Here is a 24,269-nt window from a genome sequence, read left to right as displayed (position 1 = left end):
TCACAAATAAGTGTTGTGGAATAAAAGAAAACTAGATAACAATGGCTCAAGAACTGCCCCATGGTTACATATGGACTGTCTGTTTCTGTCCCACTGTATCATTATTGTGTTTTCCACACTATGGCCAGAGAGAGTGAATCTGAATTTAGAAAGATAAGCTGAAAATAAAAGTGAAAACAGTGGATTTCAAACAGGCAATTATCTGCAGATAAATTCAATCATAGCAAGAAAAAAAACCCTACAAACAAGCAAAACCAACAAAGCAGGCGATCACATCTGGCCTCTGCAAGTCCTTAGGGAACCTGCCACTATGTCTATGATGACTGAATTTATATTCCTCAAAAAATAATGTTTTAAGTATCTTTCACACTGTTATCCAATATACATTGAGTCACTGACAGACTATGAAGATTTGTCTTACGCACCTAGACAGATATTTCTAAGTAGTTCCATGTTTCAGCAGCATTTGACTTGGAAGAAACAAAATATAAAAATAAAATCCCTGTTATATCAAATTAATGTTTCACTATGTATTAAGATCTGACCATCTGTGGAGTGTGTTCAGTTGGTGATACATCATCCCTCAGTCTAAGCTGTACTACCAGAAGTAAATTTCAATCCACATTGGCCTTTCCTAGCCACTCAGGGGTATCCGGTGACCATATTCACGCCTCCATTGTAGTCCCATTGTAAACCCTTGATGTGGTTAAACAGTGCACTTGTTAGTTGCTGTCATTGGCACATTGAGCATTCAATTAGCAGAGTTCCTTTCTTCTGCTGTAAATTCAGAATGGTCCACATTTAAAATTCATCACCAGAATGAAGTCACGTGAAAGAGTGAATTTCTTGAGCTCTTGCAGTTATTCAGATGGGATCTTACCCATTCTCAATACGCAGAGATTATGGGTTTAAACTCCCACACTGTTGCTGAGATAATGACACCAACTCAAAGCATAAATGTGGACGATCTAAATTTAGTCAGGTAGCAGTGGATTCTCCTGTAGAAATGCTGCCTTTCTGCTAGGAAGGATGAGGAAACGTAGCTAGTCACACATTGATGTAAATTAGTTTTGCTCCTGAAAAAGAGTGTAATGTACAATCTGCAGTAGGCAACTCTTGTTTCTGATAACATCACAACCTCTTCTCCCAGTGCTGTTTATTGGGTAAAAATAGTTTTATTAGATATCGATTGGATGCCAAACAGCAAGGAACCACCTTTTAATTTTAAATGTATGTATTTTATAGATACAGAAAGATATCTATGATGTCTTTATATTAGTTTCTACCATTGAAGGATTTGTTGTCATCCTAAAGGGTCAATGCATGATGGTAGGTGTGGAATCAGAGAGGACTTGGGTTCAAATCCTAGCTCTACTCTAATAGCCCTGTGAAGGTAGATAAGGTTTTTAAATTGGAAACTCAATTTCTTGTGCTGTTAAAGGAATCCTCCTCACCTGAGCATATTGTTCTTACAGTGAAATGAGATCTCACAGTGAAATGGGGGATTGAGCGCAGCAGCATAGATGCCAGTCTCTGTTTGTAGTTAGTGGACACAATTGCTCTTGTTCTCTGTGCTGAAGAGTAGGTGTTTATAAGGGCTCCTGCTCTTATAGGACTTTTCTAATAAGCATTGCTTCAGGATGCTTTAAATCTGTCATCTTGTGACTAGGTGCTCAAAGTCTTTGTCTCCCTTCCGTTGGTTCTGTCCTTTCTGAAAACGTCTTATTTCATTTCTTAAATAATTTCCTGTCCCCACTCCATCCTGACAGAAAAGTTCAGAGGAGACATGATTTCCTTGGAGACTCAGAGATGCCATAACTTACATATAACCACACAATGGCCCATGTGAGCTAGGTGGCTAAATGCTGAAATACTTTTGAGGGACCAAAAATATCAAAGAAGCAGAGGCTATGTATTGTCCCTGGGAGGCAGGACCCTATGAGCAGATGATAGAAGTGGCTAAGGAAGCAGCATCGGTTCACACCATGAGGAGAACCAAACCTCCCCACATAACACCAGCTGCCTGAGCAGGCCCTTGGACTCCACGTTTGCGGTGGGTAGGGAAAAGAAGCCCTGTCCAGAAAACAGGAGCATGGAGCTCCATAGACCTGAAACAGCCCCAAGTCTGCCTTTTACTAATTACATATAGTGGATACGTCATTTGTTTTCTCTGAATCTAGGTTCCCTTATCTCCAAAATGAAACTCACAGACCTGTCTGCCTCTCACAGGGTAGTTATGAGAATGAAACAAGATGTTGTGTGTGAAAGCACTTGGCAACCTGTGGTTCGGCTTAATACTGACTGCTACATGGCTCTGAAATCACACACTGAGGGGCATACGAGGCACAAGATGAAGCAAAAACTGCCTTTAATCCTCTGTAGTTTGGCTTCTCAGTTGTACGAGAATTCCCTAGGGTACTGGTTTAAAATACAGATTTCAAGGTTTTGCCCCATAAGTTTCTAGTTTATTTGGCCCATGGTGGAGCCTGAAATCTGCATTTTAAACAAACATACAGGTGATTGGTTAGAGCTGGTTGGTCCCTTGGGCCACATTTTGAAAACTGCTGTTCTGCCCCTTAAGAGGCCAGACCATTGGGGATGGGTGTGTTTTGGGGGATTACTAAGAGCGAATAATGTGAAAACTCATATATTGTAGGCTGGAAACTTTGATACCTCTACTGTACTCTAAAATTTGGAAAGTTTATAACAAGTTGAATAGGGCAAAAAAGTTTTCTTTGCCCAAGTGAGGCACAGTTTTTAAAGGTGAGTGAATGAAATAAATAGATGAAGGAAGAAAGTCAGATAAGATCAACAGATTCATTCTCAGTAGAGTCTTTAAGCTCTCAGCTGCAAGTATCATAACTTGCTTTGATAAGTTTTGTAAGTTAGTGAACAAAAGATAATTTAAGTTTAAGTTGAGCAGAAAATAATTTATTGCTTTTGAAATGCTGGCTGGCTTGTACAGGATTATCTCAATCTTTAACTATCTCCAGTTCATGAACCCCAAGGCTACCTATTGACAAGGGAAAAAAAAGCTTTTCTGAGGTACATGAAGAGATTCAGGCATTTTAAGGTTCTCAATCATGTCACCTTTTCTCGCTTAGGTTTTAAGTCGAAGGATGCCTTTTGAGTTTGCACATTTTGTTGAAATTAAGTGGAGGGCCTTTCCAAATTGTCAGCTTTTATTTCTTGCCCATTCAAGCTTCCATTTAGAATTGCTATAAAATTAGATCTGCAGTAGAACTATAGCTGTAATTTTAAAATCACTATGGATTTTGATTGTGCAAGTGGCATGCTTATGGCTAGTGGAAGCTAACAACAAAACAGTGTCACATATAATAACCTCATGAGTGTTAAGAGTTAGTCTTACCAGGCTTTTTTTATTCCAATGTTTATGAAACTTTTAAATCACCAAAGTCAGCCACATCTCAACCTGCATAAAATTCTCTAGCTCTTAGGCTTTTTTCTTTTTTCATTCAGGTCTCAGTTCATATATTAAATGTGGTTCTAAGGGTTCATCAAACTACCCCATGCAAAGGAACCCCTTTCATCTCTATCACTTTATTTGGCTTCATTTTCAAAGCACTGTCTGAATTGTCAAGCACCTCATTTCATGTAGCACTGTCTGAAATTTTCTTATCTGTGTATGCATTTATTTACTGTCTTCCTCTTCCCATGGAATGCAAAGGTTATCAGAGCAAGGATTTTTGCCTATTTAGGTTGTTGCTCTTTCTAGGACCTGAAGGTATACCTGGAGCACAGAGAGAAAATTAATAAATATTTACTGCATATATGAAGAGGAGGAGTTAATATAATAGGCAGTTTTCTCAGAGCTCTGTATTCTGTCCTTTGCCTATTACTGAAATCTGATGGAGGAAGATTGGAGGGGCTTAAATGGATCTCACGGCTCTTACACATTGCTTAACTAAATGGCTTCCACAATTCCTCTCTCTCTCTTGTAATGCTCTGTGGCTTCACACCTCGAGCCATGTGTCTGCTCAATTGTGATTTATGCAAGCCAGTTCCAAGTAGCAGTGAAATAGTGACTGAATAATAAAGGGTCACAGATGCATCTGTGAGGCCAGGGTCAGGGGGAAATGGTCTGTGCCTTTTCATTTCCCTCTCTTTCCTCCACTTTTCTTAGCTAGGAGGTATCCTTATGTCACCTTCTGCCTGAAACCTGTATACTAATGTTGCCCCAATCCTCCCATCTTTCCAACATGATAGTTTCCCACCTGGTGTCTGAGCAGTATTTTGGAAGAAAACACTCTTATTTCCAATTCCAAAACAAAGATAGCCAGTGATGTATGTTGCAGAGAGAAAAGGAAGATAGGCAAGGACAGGATTTGGGATGGAGGCAAGAGAACATTGTTTTAGAAAGGCAGGGATTTGGCACCCAAATCAGATGTTCTGCCTTCTCCATCCAACTCCAGAGAGACCTGAAGAACTCTCATCTTTGAGTGGCAGGATCAACTTCCATGCCCTGAAATTTCCATGTGGTCCTCACTTATTCAACGTGGAGCAGAAACCAGTGCATTTTTGTCAGTATAGGCTAGCATCACAGAAGTGCAAAAAAAAAAAAAAATGACAGTAGACTATAGCTCATTTTGATTAGTGGACATTTTTATGGTAGACCCTTAATTATTCAGTCACTATTTCACTGCTACTTGGAACTGACCCTGTTTGTCTTAGTCATCCAGGTTGCATGCCTTCCCCTTACTTATAAACTCTCCATCTAGTGGTTTTCCCAGATGCTAAATTTGCCACCTCCCCCCCGGCCCCGGCCCCAAGTAATAAACAACTAATTAAAAATAGAGCAAATTTTGGCAAGTGCTGTCTACAGCCTATTTTAGAAAACACACACCATAATATTATCTAAGCGGTGTCTGAAGCTCTTTAGTGAGGGTTATAACTATGTGGTGGAATGACTTCAGGGTTCACAGCATGGAACATCGGCAGTGACATCTGGAGTCTTTCATTATGCAGTGGCTGGTGCTGCACAGCCTCCCACTCACCTTGGTACCTGCACACACTGCTGTTTCTCCTGCAGCCCCTTGTGTGGCTGCATCTGTATGGTGGGAAAGCTAAAAATGCCTACCGAGATGGCAATGTAGACTGACATTAGCTCATAATCCTTGCAAGATGCACATGTGTGTTAAAAAAAAAAAAATCCCAAAGAACTAACATCCCAAATGATTCAGGTTTCTGTAGGAACTAGAAACAGAGAAGTAAGCTCAAGATCAAAACCAAATAGTGCCCCCAAATTATTTTTGAGGTCTTGTACCCTTAGAATCAGAGAAACTCTCCTTCTTTTTCTTGCCTGTTAATTCACCCTAAGTGTTAGTTTAAAAATATGTTTGCTGTGTTGTCATGTATCCAACTAGTTGATAAAACTACAAGATTTTAATAAACATAAATTTTTATTATTTTGCAGTTGATATTGAAATAGAACACTAGTGAAAGAATTTTAGTTACTCATTTTTTTCAGAGAAAACGTATTTTAATATGAACATTGTATATTTGGACACAGAAACTGCTATACACAACAAGAAACCATGATTTGATCAATTATGACATTATTATCTCTTCTAAAAACACAAATTACATTATTAAGCAATTACAAGAGGAAAAAGGAAGTCTGTAAAGTCCTATTCAATTTACTTTTTTAAGGAAAATGATGTTTATTTGTCTCTGGTCACGGTTCCATTGTGTCTACTTTCTTTGTAAGTTCAGCTTCAGTGCTACCTAATTCTCTCTTTGCTTCTTCAATTTTCACTTGAGCAAGAGATGGATTCAGCATTAAATCTAAATAGAACTCCATTTTTTTCTTCAAAGGTATGGTCTGTCGTTTTAACTCTGCCAGTTTCTCTGATACCGCTACTAGGGACTGATGAAATGGAGAAGCATCCATGCCTCTGGCTGAAAGTGACTCCTCTGCAGCTTTGATTTCAAATCTGAACTCCTCTGACTTTGTTTTTAGAACATCCCTGTTCTGAAGATGACCGTCGACTTTGACCCTTTCCAAAGACAAATGAAACTCTACTTTCTTGAGATCCTCTTTTTGACATTTTTCCAATATTAATGTTGCAGTTAGTTTTTTTTCGAGATTTTCCCATTCAATCTTGATTTCTTCAGTTTGGGATTTTGTTTGAAAGATCAGATGTCGAATTATTCACTGCATGGATAAACCTAGCTAGTGAGGTATCTTATTTTCAAGGGCGATGTGCTGTCAACCAAAGCATTCAGATACCTGGAACCAGTGCTGGAGAGACTGGCAGGGGAAAAGTTCACACTCTCCATGAGAAGGTCTTGAAGAGGCTTGGCTTCTGATTTATATTCACTTGCTTTCTGCCTGTTTCAAGTCATGTATTACCAGGTAGACATCCCTGTCCTGGAGCTTGTTGCATTCTAAAAGGTGGTGTAAAATCTCTAATTCATAGGTTCACCTCATACTATGGGTATGAGATTTTGAGTATGGGTATGAGGTAAATGGGATTACCTCCATTTTTTTTTTTTTTAAATCACACAGCAACCTGCACCTCTTTCTCCTCCTGGGGCTCCATAGCTGCCAGTCCTGCCACTTCACATGGAACTCCTCAAGGAAGAAGTGCCCCGCAAGCCCCTTATTTACTAATTTTCATTTCAAGAATTTTATTTTATTATCTTCAAATTTTATTTTATCTAAATCTTATCATCCACAAAGAAAGAGTTTCTCAGTATTTCACAGTGTACAGACATGGTCAGTTAGCTTCAGGTAACAAAATAATCTTCAAAACTGTAACAGTAAAAAGTTTCAGAACCATTTGGTTGATATGATTTATTAAAGGATTTAATTATTCATTGGAGATGTTGATACCTTAGAGCTGTGGTAACTATCCAATATGGTAACTACTGAACTCTTCAAATGTAGCTAGTCTGAATTAATATGTGCTATAAGTGTGAAATACACAGCAAATTTGTTTTAAAGACTTAGAACAAAAAAGGAAATAGTTCATTTGTAAATTCTTATACTGATTGCATGCTGCAATAATATTTTGAATATACTGTGGTGAATGAAATATATTATTAAAATTAATTTCACCTGTTCACATCTATTTTTAAAAATACCTCTTCCAAAAATGTTAGTCTATTTCTATCACATAGCACTACTTTAGAGAAACAAAAGTTTCTGGTTACTCTACAGGGAAACAGTTAAAATATAATGTTGCCAAGGAAGACAGAAATCCAACAGGCAGTTTAGATGTTCTGCCAGAGAGCCTGATCATTGTTTCTCCAGAATCTACTGCAAAGACACCTCCTGAAAAGAAGAGGCCGTTTTATAGCACATGCTGATTCAAACCTGGGTCCCTCTTCTGCAAGATCAACCATATCAGTTAGTGCTATCTAGAAGTAGTTAATGGATCTTAAATTACTGGAACTAAAGGATACAAATGAACTAACATGTGCAGGAGAGGGAGACATTTCAGTGCCCTCTGAAGTTTGTCTGTGATAAAGCCCACTGTCCCTTTCTAACCGAAGCCTTTCCCTTTAGCAACATTGTTGTCCAAAGTTGGAAGGCCTTCCAGTACTGTATTTTATTTTATTTTATTTTTTTGAGATGGAGTTTCGCTCTTGTTGCCCAGGCTGGAGTGCAATGGTGTGACCTTGGCTCACTGCAACCTCTGCCTCCCGGGTTCAAGTGATTTTCCTGCCTCAGCCTCCCGAGTAGCTGAGATTACAGGTGCCTGCTACCACACCTGGCTAATTTTGTGTTTTTAGTAGAGACGGGGTTTCACCACGTTGGCCAGGCTGGTCTCAAACTCCTGACCTCAGTTGATCCACCCGCCTTGGCCTCCCAAATTGTGGGGATTACAGGCATGAGCCACTGTGTCTGGCCAGTACTACATTTTAGATACATTAATCCATTGGATTACGTTTTAGGCCCTTAGACACAAGTGAATGTGGTCTCTGGACTTTTGTCTTTCTGAGAATTTTTTGTTTTTCTGTGAAACCTAACCATCTGGTTCATGAATATTCCAGAATAGGAAATATTAATATAAAAGTGATTCTGTTTATATGAGTCTTCACTTTTGATACAAGAAATAAGACCACAAGTTTATGGGAATGTGTTTTTAAAAGAATCCTGCTAACATATGTACATTTCATCTCTTAACCCTTTCTGACCTGTATATTTTTATTTGTTCCAAGTGACTCAATCCCAACATGTCAGTAACGACCTCCCATACATACCAAGAAGCTTCTGCCATCTGGTGGTATATGTGGAGGACGTGATAGTCAAGATCCGCAGAAGGATCAAATCCCCCAGTCCAGATCCCAGCTTCCAGATCTGTTTTCTCAAAAAGCTTGAAAGATGGGATGGAGTATAACAACTTGACACCATCATCAGTTCAGCTAATGGTTGTTTCTCTTGCTTCCCAGAAAGTTGGTTTGTTTTGTCTTTTTATGCCATAGTAATGACATCACTTGACTTGAACATTTCCCTGCACTCATTTTTAATTATTTATTTATAATTTTTTATTTTTAATGTTTGTGTGTACATAGTAGGTGTATATAGTTATAGGGTACATGACATGTTTGGATACAGGCGTGCAGTGTGTGATAATCACATCATGGAGAATGGGCTATCCATCCCCTTGAGCCTGCACTCATTTTAATTAGCAGTCATTTTCTTTTTACAGAAATAATCTGGCGTTAACACCACAGTTTTAATAAAATTTAGACTAAAATTCTCAATGAATTACACAAGTAAAATAAGGATCTAATGAAATCTGTGGCATGATTTCACTATCCTTTGAAACTGATTTTGAAAAGTTGTCTCCCAGTTTAATGTTGAAAGCTGGTCTTCATACATCTCATAAGTGTTTGTAGTATTCATGTAACCTCAAGCATAGGCAACATTTTCCTATTTCATGTTGTTTCACCTGCTCTATTAGCCCCTCAGACAAATTATATATGGTTAACAGTTTGCCTTTTAAAATATGTTTGTATTATCTATAATCAATTTTTTAAAAATCATTTTGTCAATTAGTGCATATTTCATGAGTATCTATGATGTTACCAAGCCCTCTGGGAAATGTTGGGGATAAATTGATAAATAAGATAACAGTCTAATCCTTATGAAATGTACACAGAAAATAGACAGTGTTTGACTTTTCTGAGGCCTTTTTTTGTTCTGTAAAATAGGAATCAAAATGTTTGCATAGTTTCAGTATGTTATAGACATTTTAAGTGGCATATAAGTGATTTCAGAAGAAGAAAAGCCTACCTCTGTAACTAGTCTTCTCAATAATATCTACACAGTCTTTCACTGTAATCCAAGAGTATTGAGACTAATTGGAGCATTTCTTGACCCTCCAATAATAGGAGACATTCGAACATGTTATTAACATAATCTGCCATCATAGAGAACAGCTGAATTAATGTGATATGAATATCATGATCAACCTTGATGGAATAAACATCTTCGTACAGCTGCACAGTGAGATAGGGATGAAAGCCCTTTTTCTCTGTCAAGCTTCCAAAAATGGTTAATTAATCTGAATACTTTAGGTAAATTAAAAAAAAGAATGGAATGAAGAAGGATGTGAATAATCTAGATAATTAAACTCTACTGTGCACCTTCTTTGAAAGTTAGTCTAGGGTTTATGCCATAGGATTATGTAAGAATCTGTTAAGAGAGCTTATTGTTTAATTGTTCTGGTCTGTATAACAGTGTTAACTAAAACATAACCTGTATTCGGTAGAATTTGGTTTGAAGTGGGTTTATCTCCGACCCCTATCTACTAAAATGCTCCATGCATCTTAGTTACCTGTAAGAAAGTCCCGTAGTAAAGCTCTGAGAGCCCCCAGACACCAGCACTTCTGTTTGGGATCTGTTCCAGCTCCTGCTAGAACTTGCCATGTGGTTTTATTCAAGGCACCATCTACCTGAGCTCGAATTTCTCTATCTATAAAACAAGGGAGTGGGCCCCAAATTCTGATTTTACCAAAATCAGAATACAATAAGAAGGAAACTGGAGGTTTACAAATATCATTTTTGGTGTGTCTTCATTGACTGAGTGTTAATTATACTGCCATTTCACTGCAGCATTTCTGTTGTAAAGACTTCTGTTCCAGTCAGTCAGAGTCAATCAGTGTTGAGGTTAACTTTCTCTGGCTGTATTGATTGGGTGAAAGTTATCCCCAAAGCTGGAGGAAGCAAATAAATTCCTTCTATCAACTTAAATTGTAGCGATGCCTGTCACAATTTAGGGGCACTTCTTGCTATTTGCCTTTCTGGAGTTGTTTTGATTCCAGGAGTACAGAGACTTAACTCCAGCTTTGAAGGGGAGGGTTGGAGATGATTAGAGGGAGATACCTCTGAGCCCAAGGAAGCAGCATCAAGGACAGAGTGGGGAAGAAAACCAAGTGTCACTTATTGAAAAGCGAAGGCTGTGATCTGCAGTTTCTGGTTTGTTCTGATAGAAGACTTTGGAACCCATACCATCTGGACACATTTCAGGGACAGTAAAGAATTGAAAAAGGTTTTACAAATAGAAGGAAGGTGGATAGGTTATCAGGGGAAAATATGAGTCACAACCTAGTGAACTAGTTTAGAGGAACCAGGCTCCCAGCACACAGGAGGCCTTGACCAGATTAAAAAGATAACTCATTTGTCACATTTGTCTTCCTGGTCATATTCAAAAAGCTTCACCTATATTAGGTTAATTAATTCTCATGACAACCACTACAGGTAGGTCTTTACTCTCCTTATTTAATACATGAGAAGATGGATTTATAAAGAAGTTAGGTGCCCCAAATCACAGTTGTGAAGCATCAGACCCACTGAGGCTGGCCCCAAAGACGGGCTCTCATTGGTACAAATGTCCTTTCTGGCTCCAGCTTTCTTAGTTCCCTCATGATCACCCCTTCCTTTCATGTCCCCCCAGATGCTTGAGTGCTTCCTGATCAGTGCATAAGCATATGTTCATTAGTTAAGAGTGCTTATGCTGGTAGGTAGCTTATCTACAAATCGTTACTAGAGACAGAATTAGGAGCCATGCCTCCTCCTCATTTCTCTACTCACTCTGCTCTTCTGTTTAAATCAATCAAATCTCTATAATGTTCATATTAGTAAATTACTTAAACATAAGCTATTTTACAAATATATGCTAAGTTCTTAAATATCTTCATTCTGCCTCATGCATGCTTGGCTTTCTGTGCTAGTGTCTCAGTCAAAGCTATGGAATTGGATAGTTTGGGTAGAAAACTTCTCCAATTATCTATATGTTCAGAAAACTGGGAAAACATCCTCGAAGAAGAAGCACACATTAAGTGCCTTTTTCCTGACAGATTTTAGCCTACCACAGGATTTCAACCTTTTGTGCTTGGGGAAGTACTTTCTTCAACAACAAAAAAGATAACATTGTGGTTCTGTGGTACATTGTGATGTCTCTCAAACCTTCTTCATAAGCCTGAGATGGCTTTTAACAAATGGTTTTTGCTCAGAGATATGGGTTTTTTTTTCATTGAACAAGGAATGGAAAATATGCTAATTATAATTGAATAATGGACTCAAAATTTAGATTAACCCTGCCTGATCACACTAACAAGATACTGTGATTCTGCATTCATTTGTTTGGTCAACACATCATATTGAGCATTGCAGTAGGCAGATTCATATGGTGGTCCCCATGACCCCCACCTCCTGGTGTTCAAATGTGGATGGGGCCTGTGACTTCCTTAAAAACAACAGAGTAGGGCAAAGGCAGTGGGATGTACTTGGTTACATCACATAACATCGCAGTGCCCCTCCTGCTGGGGCCTCTCCTTGCTGGCTTTGAAGATGCCAGCTGCCATGCTGTGGGCTGCCCGTGTTGGGAGCCCACCTAGCCAGGAGCTGAGGGTGGCCTCTTAGAGCTGAGGGAAGCCTCCAGCCAACAGCTAGTGAGAAATAGAAGTCCTCAAGATCACATACATTAGGAACTGAATTCCACCAACAAAAGCAGATCCTTTCCCAGTCAAGCCCCATATGAGACCTCAGCACCAACCAACAGACACCTTTATAGCAGCCTGGTGAGACACTAGCGGGAGACCCAGTGAAGCCGTGTCCAGACTCCTGACTCACAGAAGCTGTGAGATGCCAGGCCTCTGTTGTTTTAAGTCACTGAGTTTGTGGTAATTTGTTATATAGAAACAGGAAACTGATACAAACACCCTCAGTATTCCAGACACATTTTGAGGAATTAGAAATGGAGCAGTGAACAAAATGAAGTCCCTGTTCTGAGGAGCTTGTATTTCAATAAATCTAAAACATAGACATTTTAGAAGCTTTAATTCATCTCAATTATAATTTCAAAGTAAAAACCTCAGTGGTCCCAAAATGGGAAAGAAAAATTTACTTAAAATATTTATTTTTAACTTTTATTATTATTTTTTGAGACAGAGTCTCATTCTGTCACCCAGGCTGGAGTGCAGTGACGCAATCACAGCTCACAGCAGCCTTGACCTCCTGGGCTTGGGTGATCCTCCCACCTCAGCCTCCTAAGTAGCTGAGACTACAGGCGTGTGTGACCATGCCCAGGTTATTTTTGTATTTTTTGTAGAGACAGGGTCTCACTTTATTGCCCAGGCTGGTCTTGAACTCTTGGGCTCAAGTGATCTTTCTGCCTCGGCTTCTCAAAGTGCTGGGATTGCGGGCATGAGCCACTGCACCCAGAAAAATGAGCATTTCTTTTCTGGTCCAAAGGAGGAAAACTAATGCTGGACATATCTCAGCATTGACTTACCAGGTGATCTTATTCAAGGAAAGAATGGGAGGACAGGGGTTGTCAGCTATAGAACACGAGTTCTCCATGGGCTGAAGCTTTAGAATCAGAACTTTGCAGTCCCATGACAATGCAGTCATACAGTATATGTCACTAGTTCAAAAAAAAAAAAAGATACTGAAAAGCTTAAATACAGAACTGCCAAAAGTCACCAAAATAAGAAAAGCAATTTCAAAATCAGCTTATTGATTTGATTTCTATAGAAAGACCATTGTCTAAAAGAAAACCTAGGATTCATTCAGCATTTTCAGAACATCAAAGTCACATTCATGAACAACATGTATGTTAGTTCTAGTGTCCAGACAAGACAGCTAAGAAGGGCTTGAGTTTCCACACAAGCTACCTGGCTTTATAAGTAGCCCCAGAATGCCCAGGCACACGGGCCACAGAATGCCCAGAATACGCAGGCCACAGTCCACCCTAGGCCCAGTGTCCAGCAAATTTGAACTGCCAGTCACTTGGGGGACCAGGAGCCTGTACTGTATTCAGGAAACCACAAATCTAAGGCCACATTCTATAGAATAGACTTAAAGGTTTTCTTGAAATTAATATGTAATCAATCACACTCAGAATATATTTGGGCAGCTTATATGTGCAATGTGTTACATACAGCTAAATGACCCTAACATTTCTATTGCAGTGTACAGAAGGTGTTCATAGAGCTAGCTCTTGTTGAATTGCAGTTATGGTTATTAATAACATGTGTTGAGCACTAGTTCTGTCTAGACATTGTGCAGAGCACTTTGATATGTTTTTAATTTTATTTTCTTAAAAGGATTATTGTCCCCATTGAATAGATGAGACTAAACCTTAGAAAGCCTAAGACACATACGCAAGATCCAACAATGAAAAAATGTTGGGGCTACAATTTTAATTCAGGCAGTCTGGTTGCAGAACTGGTGCCCTTGACCACTATGCATGGCACCTCCTGTTAATGTGACAAGCACAGTGTCAGATGCTGTGTTCTTTCATTTGTTCTTTATAACAACCCTGCAAAAGGTATTTGGGGGTGTTGGGATGAGCCTTGAAAAACTCTTTCAAGTAATTAATTTAAGAAAGAGGCAAGATATGGACATGCATCTTCTGATGCCATAATCACTTTTTACATAACCAGGCTAACTGGGGGCTCTAAGGGCTATTGTTCTAAGTAGGAAACCATTGTGTGTTAATATTTATCAAATATTTAGAAGATCAATCTACTTCCAAGACCTTCCCCATCAGTTTGATAATGCCTAAAATTCTAAAAGCTCATGCCAAATTTCTTTACCTTAAAGCTTTGGAATTATTCCTAGTCATTTACCCTTATCAGTCATGTATACTTTAGTAAGAATAAGTTTATCTCACTCATTCACGAAAGCAGATTTTTATGGAGAAGAGGATGCAAAAACTTGAGGATTGCAAATGCTGAATCTTCTTTAGAGAAGGAGGTCACTAGGAGTGAAGAAAAGGGCAGGTGATATTTAGCCTAATGGCTATCAGAGATATTAAGAACACTTTCTGGAGGTCTCAAATTTGATTTTTTTCTGTATAACTAATCATATTTTCTATCATAGACAACCTTGTGTATAACCTAGAAATGATAGAAAGTATATGATCCAAAAGCAAGGTACCATCAGTTCTACTCTGTACTTCTTTTGAAAATTGGAAATTGTCCCAACACATTTTGATACATTAGAGAACAATTTGAGCATAATGAAAATGTCTTGTTTTTTTTATGCATGATTTTTATCCATGATAACACTAGGTGAATGCAGAAAACTGCATCCAGATGAACAGAGCTGTGTAGGAATGTGCAAATTGCACACAGGCTCACACCTCAAACATCTGCCAGCTACCTATGCTCACCATGTGCTTTGAGCCGCACCCATCCACATCTGGTGTTAGAACTTTCCTTCTGACTTCAGATAACTCTCCTTCCATGCTTCATAATGACTTACTAACTGCAGCCTTTTGACACTCACTTCTGCAAGCAAACTCCAGGTCTGTTTTCAAGATAAAATATAGTATTTATTGTAGTATTTATGTATTTCTTAACAATTTAGCATGTGTAAAACTGTGTTATTTTTATTAGATTAAAAAAAATGTTTCCCTGATGACTTTTTTTTTGGCTTTTTGTTTTTTTTTCTTTGAGACAGAGTCTTGCTCTGTTGCCCAGGCTGGAGTGCAGTGGTGGGATCTCAGCCCACTGCAACCTCCACGTCCCAGGTTCAAACGATTCTCCTGCCTCAGCCTCCTGAGTACCTGGGACTACAGGTGTGTGTTACCATGCCTGGCTAATTTTTGTATTTTTAGTAGAAACAGGGTTTTGGCATGTTGCCCAGGCTGCTCTCAAACTCCTGGCCTCATGTGATCTGTCCGCCTTGACCACCCAAAGTGCTGGGATTACAGGCGTGAGCCATCATGTCTGGTCACTGATGAAGTTTTTAGCATCCATTTTTCTGATGAGTCCTGTAGGATTTTTTGCCCAGTGATTTTTAGGAATGTGTGTGTACGTGTGTGACTTTATTGCAGAACTGACTTTATTGTCACTTATTATGCAGATTTCTCCTGTTAGGGGGTCTGTGTGTGTGTGTGTGTGTGTGTGTGTTTGTGTGAGATGCACTTAAAGGGGTAGCTGATAATTATTTGAAGTACTTCTTTTCACAGTGGTTTAGCAGGTTAGCAGATTTTTCCCAAGAAAGAAAAGCTAACCATGCATCAAAATAACACTTTTCTGGAGCATTTCTAGAGGATAGCTCCAAGGAATGATGCCCACTTCATCCTTTATTAAGGTTAGTATCTCAGGAGAACTTACGCTGATAAACATGTGTTGCCCCAGTACCACGGGAAAGCAGCTTCCAGCATGCCCCATTTCATTCTTATATCTAGCTAAATTTCTTTTAGGGTCAACATTTGGGAATAGGCCGAGCCCACCTCCTTGCACACATCTGCTGCTGAATAACATCCAAATGAGAGCCTCACTCTGAGGTTAAGGCCTTGGCCTGGTGACAATGCCAGCTCTCTCTTCTTACCTTTATAAAGTCCTGTATGCCTCCCTTCCTCCACATCAAATCTTCAGAAGTATATCTGTACTTTTTGAACTATGTGCAGCCCGAGAATTTATGAAAGCTACAAATATAACGTACTTAACATTTTAGGCACTAAATAAATGCTAATATAACTGAGGAGTGTCAAACCAATCGTTAGGAAGTGAGTGCAAGACAGTGACACCACAGACAAAAAAAGAAGACATTTGAAGCATTCATATCACACAATAGTCTTGATGTAGGGGAAAGCCAGGTATGGTTAAGTCTCAGAAATCCATGACTTCTGAAGACTAAATTGAACTCATTCTCAAAGAAAAACTAAAGAGAAGACTCAGTGTTAACAATGGGAAGAGTCCTAGTAGCAGGAGGAATAGCCCCCACAGTGTCTGGTAACTCTTTATTGAGAGGCACTGATATCACCTGAAGTTAATCCCAACTCCGCTTCCATCAGTCAGGTAAGCTCGCCCCTTATGGGAGTCTATGCTTTCTAGAAACTCCACACTTAACAATCTGTTCTCTCATTCTATCTTTGTTTTACACAGTATCTCAATGAAAAACAAACTTCTCTTCCAGAATTTCCAAAATAATAATAATACCTATAACCCAACAGTCAGCCTTATTGGTCTGGCCTGAGTCTTTTGCCAGCCCTGGGCTAGTCATGATGACTGGCGTGGCCGGGAAAATGTGATGCTCTGATTGGCTATGCCGGATTCACATGCTCAGTTTGGAGCCAGGAAAGGAATCAGTTTCACTTGGATCACATGAATTGAGAATAGAAGATAAGCAGTTTCTCAAGGAAAATTGGGGTGCTGTCACTAGAAGGGCAATGGGTTCTGGGTAAGCAAGAACAACACGTGGCCCCTTTAAGAGCCTCCTAAGCCAGGCTCTGTGCTAGGCACTGAGCCTGTGAGAGTGAGCATGAAACAGAGCCAATGCCTTCCTCCAGTTTGTAGTGATTTGGATATTAATTCAGTAAGCACACAGGTAAGGAAACTGAGCCTAGAGAGATGAAGTCGCATTTTTCAATGTTGCACAGCTAGTTAGAGCCAGCACAGTGTCTAGAAACTCTAAAATCATGGCCAATATTAAGATGCCATCTTGCCTTACTCATATAGCAAGCAGACCTATTTGAAGCATGGTTGTCTGTTAAGCACACAATTGTGTAGGATATTACTGTTATAACCAGTTGTATGCTGGAATTGACTCACACCAGCTGGTGCAAAATTATTGGGTACATCTCTTTCCTACTTAACATTCAGTGAAATAATGTTGGTAGCTTGAGATCAGCTATGGTGGTATTTACACTGTAGAAATTGGCAACCATCACCATGAACTGATTGTTACACCTTTACCAACATACCACCAGTTACCATGGTTATAGAAATTTAGTCTTCAAGCAAATTTTTTTCTTTTCTAGAGTATTTAATAAAATTCACATAATTATTGATACAGATGGATAGATGTGACAGGTCAGGAAGTTCTTAAACCATAGAATTTTTGTCTCTTTTTTCTTCCATTCTACTCCAAATCCCAAGGTCTTCAATCTTATATGTTTAGTACAATTTATATTTTATTTTCATATTTGGTGCATGTTGATCAAAGTGAAACCACAGATGAGAGGGGACTACTGTACCACAAACTAAGCAGCTTAAACAGCAGAAATTTATTGCCTTTCAATTCTGGAGGCAAGAAGTCCTAGATCAAGGTGTCAGCAGGGTGTCTCTATTACTAAGGCATCTGTAGGTAACATGTATGAATTTTCAGCATCAGACTTGACCTTACTAATACTGATTTTTAGCATAACAAACAGACTAGACTTTAGCTATGTTCTTCTTAATTGCCTAAATTAGTGGCCAGTAACCTATACCTAAAGTTTTCAACTATCAGATTTGTTAGCATTGTCCTTTATACTAGCATGCATTTTTTTTGGTAAAAGGGGGGAAAGAAGATACATCAAGACACCCCTTGATAAACCTAACTCAAAAAGAAATAAAGGCATTTGTATCAGTTTCTGTGGCTGCTGTCACAAAGTGCAATAGGCGCCCCTTATCTACAGGGGATACGTTCCAAGCCCCCTATGGATGCCTGAAACTATAGATAGTACTGAACCCTGTATACAGTATGTTTTTTTCTATACATACATACGTATGATAAAGTTTAATGGATAAATTAGGCACAATAAGAGATGAACAACAATAACTAATAATAAAATAAAACAATTATAATAATATACTGCAATAAAAGTTATGTGAATATGGTCTCTTCCTCTCTTTTTCTCAGAATATCTTGAGGGTTACCCCATGTACCTAAGGGTAACTGAAACCCCAGCAAGTGAAACTGCGGATCACAGGAGACTGCTGTAGCACAAACTAAGAGCCTTAAGCAACAGAAAATGTATTGCCTTGCCATTCTGGAGGCAAGAAGTCCTAGGTCAAGGTGTTGGCAGGGTTGGTTCCTTTTGTGGGCTGTGAGGGAGAAATCTGTTTATGCCTCTCTCCTACCTTCTGGTGGTTTGCTGGCAATCCTTAACATTCATTGGCTTTCGTGGCATCACTCCAACTCTGTCTTCATCTTCACATGGTGTTCTTGCTGTTTGCATCTCTGTGTCCAAGTTTCCCCTTTTTTATAAGGACATCAGTCATATTGGATTAGGGCTCACCCTAATGACCTCATTTTAGCTTGATTACATTGGTAAAGACCATATTTCTGAATGAGGTCACATTCTTAGGTACAGGGGTTTAAGACTTCAAAGTAACTTTGTGGGGAGGACACAATACAACCCATAACAGCATTGTAATTAAATTTTTAAATTGTCACACACTAGTATCAATAGATAAAATGTTCTTTGTCAAGCTAGAGTTCTAACAAGTAAATATTTCATTCCTTTTGAAAAACAGGTATTCCTACTGAGTTGATTTCCATGTTATTCAGAATGTCTTAACGACCTGGTCTTCAGCCTTGTGCTCCTTGTTCAATTGCAGCATTAATTTTAAGACAGGGCTCAGTCAACTCAGCCCACTGCCTTTTTCTGTACGGTCTACAAGCCTAGAATAGTTTTTACATTTTTAAAGGGTTAAGTGGGCTGGTCATGGTGGCTTATGCTTGTAATCTCAACACTTTGGGAGGCTGAGGCAGGAGGATCACTTGAGGCCAGGAGTTCGAGACCAATCTGGGCAACATGGCAAGACCCCCATCTTTAAAAAAAAGATTTCTTTTTTTAAATTAGCTGGATGTGATCACATGCACCTGTATTCCCAGCTACTTGAGAAGCTAAGGTGGAAGGATCACATGAGCCCAGGAGGTTGAGGCTGCAGTGAGCTGTGTACATACTACTGCACTCCAGCCTGGGAGACAGAGTGAGACCCTGTCTCAAAAAAATGGGAGGGGGCAATGGAAAAAAATCAAAAGACGAATATTACTTCATGAAGTGAAAATTATATAAAATCCAAATTTCAGTGTTGTCAATAAATAAAGTTGTATTGGCACACAGCCACACTCATTCATTTGCATATTGTCTATGGCTGCTTTCACACTACACAGGCACAGTTGCAGAGTTGCAAAGGAGACTGTTAGTCTGCAAAACCTGAACTATTTACTCTCTGGCCATTTACAGGTAGGGTGCTAATTTTGTTAACTATACCTCCCTCACAACTAATTGCTGCTGCTCCCGAATGACACAGCCTAGTCACTGAAGCAGACAGGCATCATGCTGCTGACCTTTGTGCTGTGAGGGGGGGTGTCTTCATTCATAAATTATAGCATCATCATGATTCTGCCTATTTTGTTACTATCAGAAGAATCACGCAGCTAATTAGTAAGCATTTAATTAGAAGTCAGAACCAATGCTGTTAGTGGGCATGCTTAATATTCCATCGACAAAATTAACTGCTGGCATCAAAGGTGTGTGTGTGGTCATTGCCACCTCCAACCCCCGCCCAATATGGCAGCATTTTATGTCTATTTGTTAAACATAACTTCCATGTGTAACTTGCATCTTGAAATAATTTAGTTCCATTGAATCCACTGGGATTGTATTTAATCCTGTCTCTATTAGTTTTCTATTGCTGCCAAAGCAAATTACCACAAATTTAGCAGCTTGAAACACCACAAGTTTTCTGTCTCAGAATTTTCCAGGCTAGAAGTCCAGTGGGCTTGACTGGCTTCTCTGTTCCAGGTCTCACAGACTGAAGTCAAGATGGCAGCAGGGCCACATTTTTTTCTGGAAGCTCTGCGAAGAACCTGCTTTCACGCTCTTTCAGGTTATTGGCAGAAAGAGGAGCTGATTTCTGCCAACAATCTGAAGGAGGGTGGTGATCCCTGCTTCCTGGCTGGCAGTGGGTGGGAGCCTATCTTAAAGCTACATGACTCCTGCTCCCATTGCCCCCTCCATTTTCAAGCCACCAAGGGCATGTCAAACCCTTGTCATGCTTCAGATCTTCTCATGACTTCTGCCTCTAGCTGGAGAACAATCTCTCCTTTAAGGGCTCATGTGATTAGATTGGTTTCTTTTGGGTAATCCAGGATAATCTCCCTATTTTAAGGTGCATAACCTTAACTACACCTCCAAAGTGCCATTCACCATGTAACTTCACATATTCAGATTCTGGGAATTAGGGCATGGGTGTCTTTCAGGGGCCATTCTGCCTGGCACGCCTTCTCTGGGTTCTGTGTTCCTAACCTGAGTGTCTGCATCTCTGTTTTCTCCTAGAAGACTCTGAGGGATCAGCACTTGGCCCTAGGGACTGCACTTGCTTTTCCATTTCGGGAGCCCCCAGAAAGACTAGCCTTTGGTAGTCTCTTTCTGTTGCAGAGTTGGCATTTCAAGTTAGTTTTTCATGGATGTATCACCATGTTATTCCCATGCAACACAATTAAATGACCCCAGCCACCACAGCTGAAAGCACTTATACTTAGTTATTTCATACAGTTGTGTTAGAAAACCACTGCATACGTCAACTGTGATATAAACGTACCCTGCTGGAGTTGGGCAGTGAACAGCCTGCTTAGCCTGATGCTGCAACCATAAAAAAAAAGGTCTGTGTGCATCTTGGTTGCCCATCTTCTTTCTCCGAAAGGCAAGAGCCAAGGAGTCAGACTGGAACACCTTGCCACTCTGAAGTTTAGAATACATCCATTTTCATGACTGCTCAAATTATAGGTAAATTGTCACCTTGCTGTGCACTGTAATGTTTCTGGTTACCCATCTAAATCTGGTTGATGTCCACATTTGGAAGAATTCCTTACATTTGATCCAAATGTAAGAAAACTTGAAGTATTTTGGAAGTTCAGGCTGAAATATAGTTGCATTTTGTAAATGCTAGATAGCTAATAACTAAAGGGAAATTCCAGCAAAGTGGAAGGGGAAGTAGGAATGGGGAATAATCTTTTTGTTCACTGGCCATGATTCTGGCACAGAGACCCTCAGAGTGCAGACTAGGATTTCTTAAACACTAACATGCTCATGAATCGCCTAAGATCTTAACATTCACATTCTAATTATCGAGTCTGAGATGAGGCCTGAAATTTCATATTTCTAACCAACTTCCCAGATGACGCAACCTCTGTGAGTCTGTGGGCCACACTTTGAGTGGTAAGAATTTAGAGAATTTAGACTACAAACAAAATGAATCAATTTCTTCCCAAAGGGTTATTTTTTTCACACTAACTATTATATCTAGGTTAAATGTATTCATATTACTGGCAAAGTCAAAGAGCTCAGCTTTCCTTTCCTTGCTTGGTATTAGGATTTAAGTATAACTTTAAGCATGCTGCATTTCCTCAGCACAGGAAGAACAACCATGAAGAATGCTATTAGTTCTAATCAACTCAAACCTAATTAAAGAGAATAATGTAATTTAAAGTGAAAATTTTGATTCAAATAGGTTCTTGATGACAAGATTAGCATAAGAAGATAATTTCTTTAAAATATCTTAAGTATAGTTGGAGAATGAGACAATGTGGTTTAATGATTTGTGTTGATGGGGAGACATTTAGGGCCTGAACTAAAATATTCCCTTCCTTCATTCCCTCCTCTGCATCTCATTTAAGCCCCCTAGAATTCTTTGGAAAGCCTGGAGACATGCTAGCTTTTATCATATTGGGAGCTGGTCCAGGAATTATGAATGTGAAATTTTAGCATTTGTGTAACTGCCAGCAGGTGTGGTCTGAATGTGTAGTGCAGGCTCCACTTTCAGATTTCAGGGAAGAGCTAATTCCTCAGTAATGCTCTGTGATGCTTGAAGCTTGGCGTGAAGGCTGGGCATTCCTGGGGAGGGAACTGCCTGCCAGTGGTCCTGATTCTGTGTCTGCTGGCAAGGCTGTATCCAAACAAGCTTCCTCTTCCCCTTTTTGCAGTCAGCTGCAAATCCTGAAGGTAGACAGAGGCAACACCCAAGAGGCTGACATCATGTCTTTCACCTTCCAAGATCAAAGGATTTAAGAGTGCTACTAAAGCAATGTAATTCAATTTATAGGAGATTCTGAATCACCAAGATTAGGCTTGGTTATCATGAAAATGGAGGAATTATCTTCTCAGGGATTTGTCGTCCTGTCAGTCAGCTGAGTTTGCCTGGTTGACAGGAAAGGCCCCAAAGGAACTCCATGTGATTCTGCTGGGGAATATGAAGCCCAGTGTCGAATGAAGAGTGCCCCGTCTCTGCTGCTGAGATTGCACTGTGGTTTAGTGGGAAATGTTCCTAGGCTTCAGTTTTATATTCTCACCTCTAGTATTGTCAGGGGCAGCCACTTGCTGTTTTCATAGGATGGAGGTCCCTTGCAAATGCTGGTAAATGCACTGCAGTGTTTAATTAGGAAGAAGGATGTAGAAACTTTGTTTGGTGTGTGGCATATAAAGAAGAGAAGGTAAAGCATCTCTGTCAACAAAGAATTCAAAGTGTAAGAACTCCCAGCTGCCTTCAGCCTGACAGAAAGTGTCTTATCATCTGTGTCTGCTCTGCGGCATGGTGACCAACAGTGCAGGCTTTAGAGAGAATCGGTCTGATTTCTGATACCTGCCCTACTACCTACTCGTTGTGTTACTGAGCAAATTTTAATTCCGTTGTGCCTCAGTTTCCTCATCGACACATTGGGAAGAGTAGTACTGTACTTTATAGGGTTTTCATGAGATTAAATAAGTTTACAGATCTGAAGCGATTAGAACAGTGCATGGCATTTATAAATGTGCTGGGAAGGTTAGCTCTTATTCGGATGCTCAGAGAACCCGAGGTAAACAGCAGGGGAATCAGAAGACATGGGTTCAAATTCTGACTTTTTCATAGATTTAGGTCTATCCCAGTGTCTCTGAAATTCTTTGTAAAACATGGACTGTAATACCTACCTCCCATGGTTTTAGTTAAGCTGAAATAACAGTTTATGTGAGAGAATCCAGCAATAAATCGTCACTCAGGGACAGATGGTTGAAGTCCTACTTATTATAGCAAATATGTTATCCTAAAAGGTATTAAATTAACTGATAGCAAGCAAACTAGATTTTTATGTAAATTAGAAATCTATTTGCAGACAAGTGTCCATTATGAATTATGGAAAGGATACAATTTTCCTCTATTTAGCTCTAATCCTTTCATTTTGATTAGATTAGGTTATAATCCTGACAGTGACATTTATTGAGTGCTTTTTACTTTATCTCATCAGTCCTCAGTACACTCTGGCAATATTATGGTAGACAGTATTATGATCCCTGTTATAGTGCATGTTGGAAATACGTGGCTCAGAGAGGTTAAGTAACTTACCTAAGGTCATACAGCCACAAAGAAGCAGAGGCAATGCTGTAGCCTAGTTTTCTTTGACTCCTGATAAAGTGCTCTTTAGAACTATGGTGTTTTCTCTACATCAAGTCAAATCTTATGGTCTCTTAGAGCAATTTTTGTCATGACAGTTCAAATTATAGATCAGATCTTAGTTTTAGTTCAAAGTCAGAAGCAAAGTAGTCAAATGAGAAGAAAAACAAACCGCCATAAAAGTCCGATATTGGCCCATTTCTGCCACCAACATGCCATAAGACTGATCATTGTTTTCCAGTCTTGAAATATCTTCTCCCCAAATCAGAGGCAGCCCCACAGTTTTGTTATAGAAGAGGCTTCTGGACACTATTGAGTCGAAAGGTAAGAGTGGTGGTTGATGCTCTTGCCTTGAGTGTAAATTTGCCAAGCAAGCATATAGTTTGTATTACAATACTATGCTTGCTAAGTGGTTTGGCATGCTTCATAGGTTTTGGAGGCTAAAGCCCCCCTGCCACATCACAGTCTTACGCCTCTGACTCCGTTTCTGCTAACAATAACCAAAGTATATGAGGATGGGATGGTTTACTGCACTGTGTGGCCAGAATTTAGTAGTGTTACTAGATTAAACCAGACCACAAAGAACAGTTCTACTCTTAAAAAAAACTGTATTTTACAGTGGCCTGGTCAGGAAAATTCAT

General features: G+C 39.5%; 1 protein-coding gene and 1 pseudogene across 2 annotated transcripts in view; one reads left to right on the top strand and one right to left on the bottom strand.

Annotated features, from left to right (window-relative positions):
• Positions 1-24,269, top strand: part of KCNB2 (potassium voltage-gated channel subfamily B member 2) — a 407,231-nt gene that overhangs the window by 78,879 nt on the left and 304,083 nt on the right. The gene's annotated exons all lie outside the window — the stretch shown is intronic.
• Positions 5,529-6,315, bottom strand: LOC109027900 (HAUS augmin-like complex subunit 1; annotated as a pseudogene).

This window comes from Gorilla gorilla, chromosome 7 (genome assembly GCF_029281585.2).
Source record: "Gorilla gorilla gorilla isolate KB3781 chromosome 7, NHGRI_mGorGor1-v2.1_pri, whole genome shotgun sequence".
Classification (NCBI taxonomy): domain Eukaryota; kingdom Metazoa; phylum Chordata; class Mammalia; order Primates; family Hominidae; genus Gorilla; species Gorilla gorilla.
Note: the sequence above shows the minus strand (reverse complement) of the source record. Positions and strands in the feature narration are given on the sequence as shown.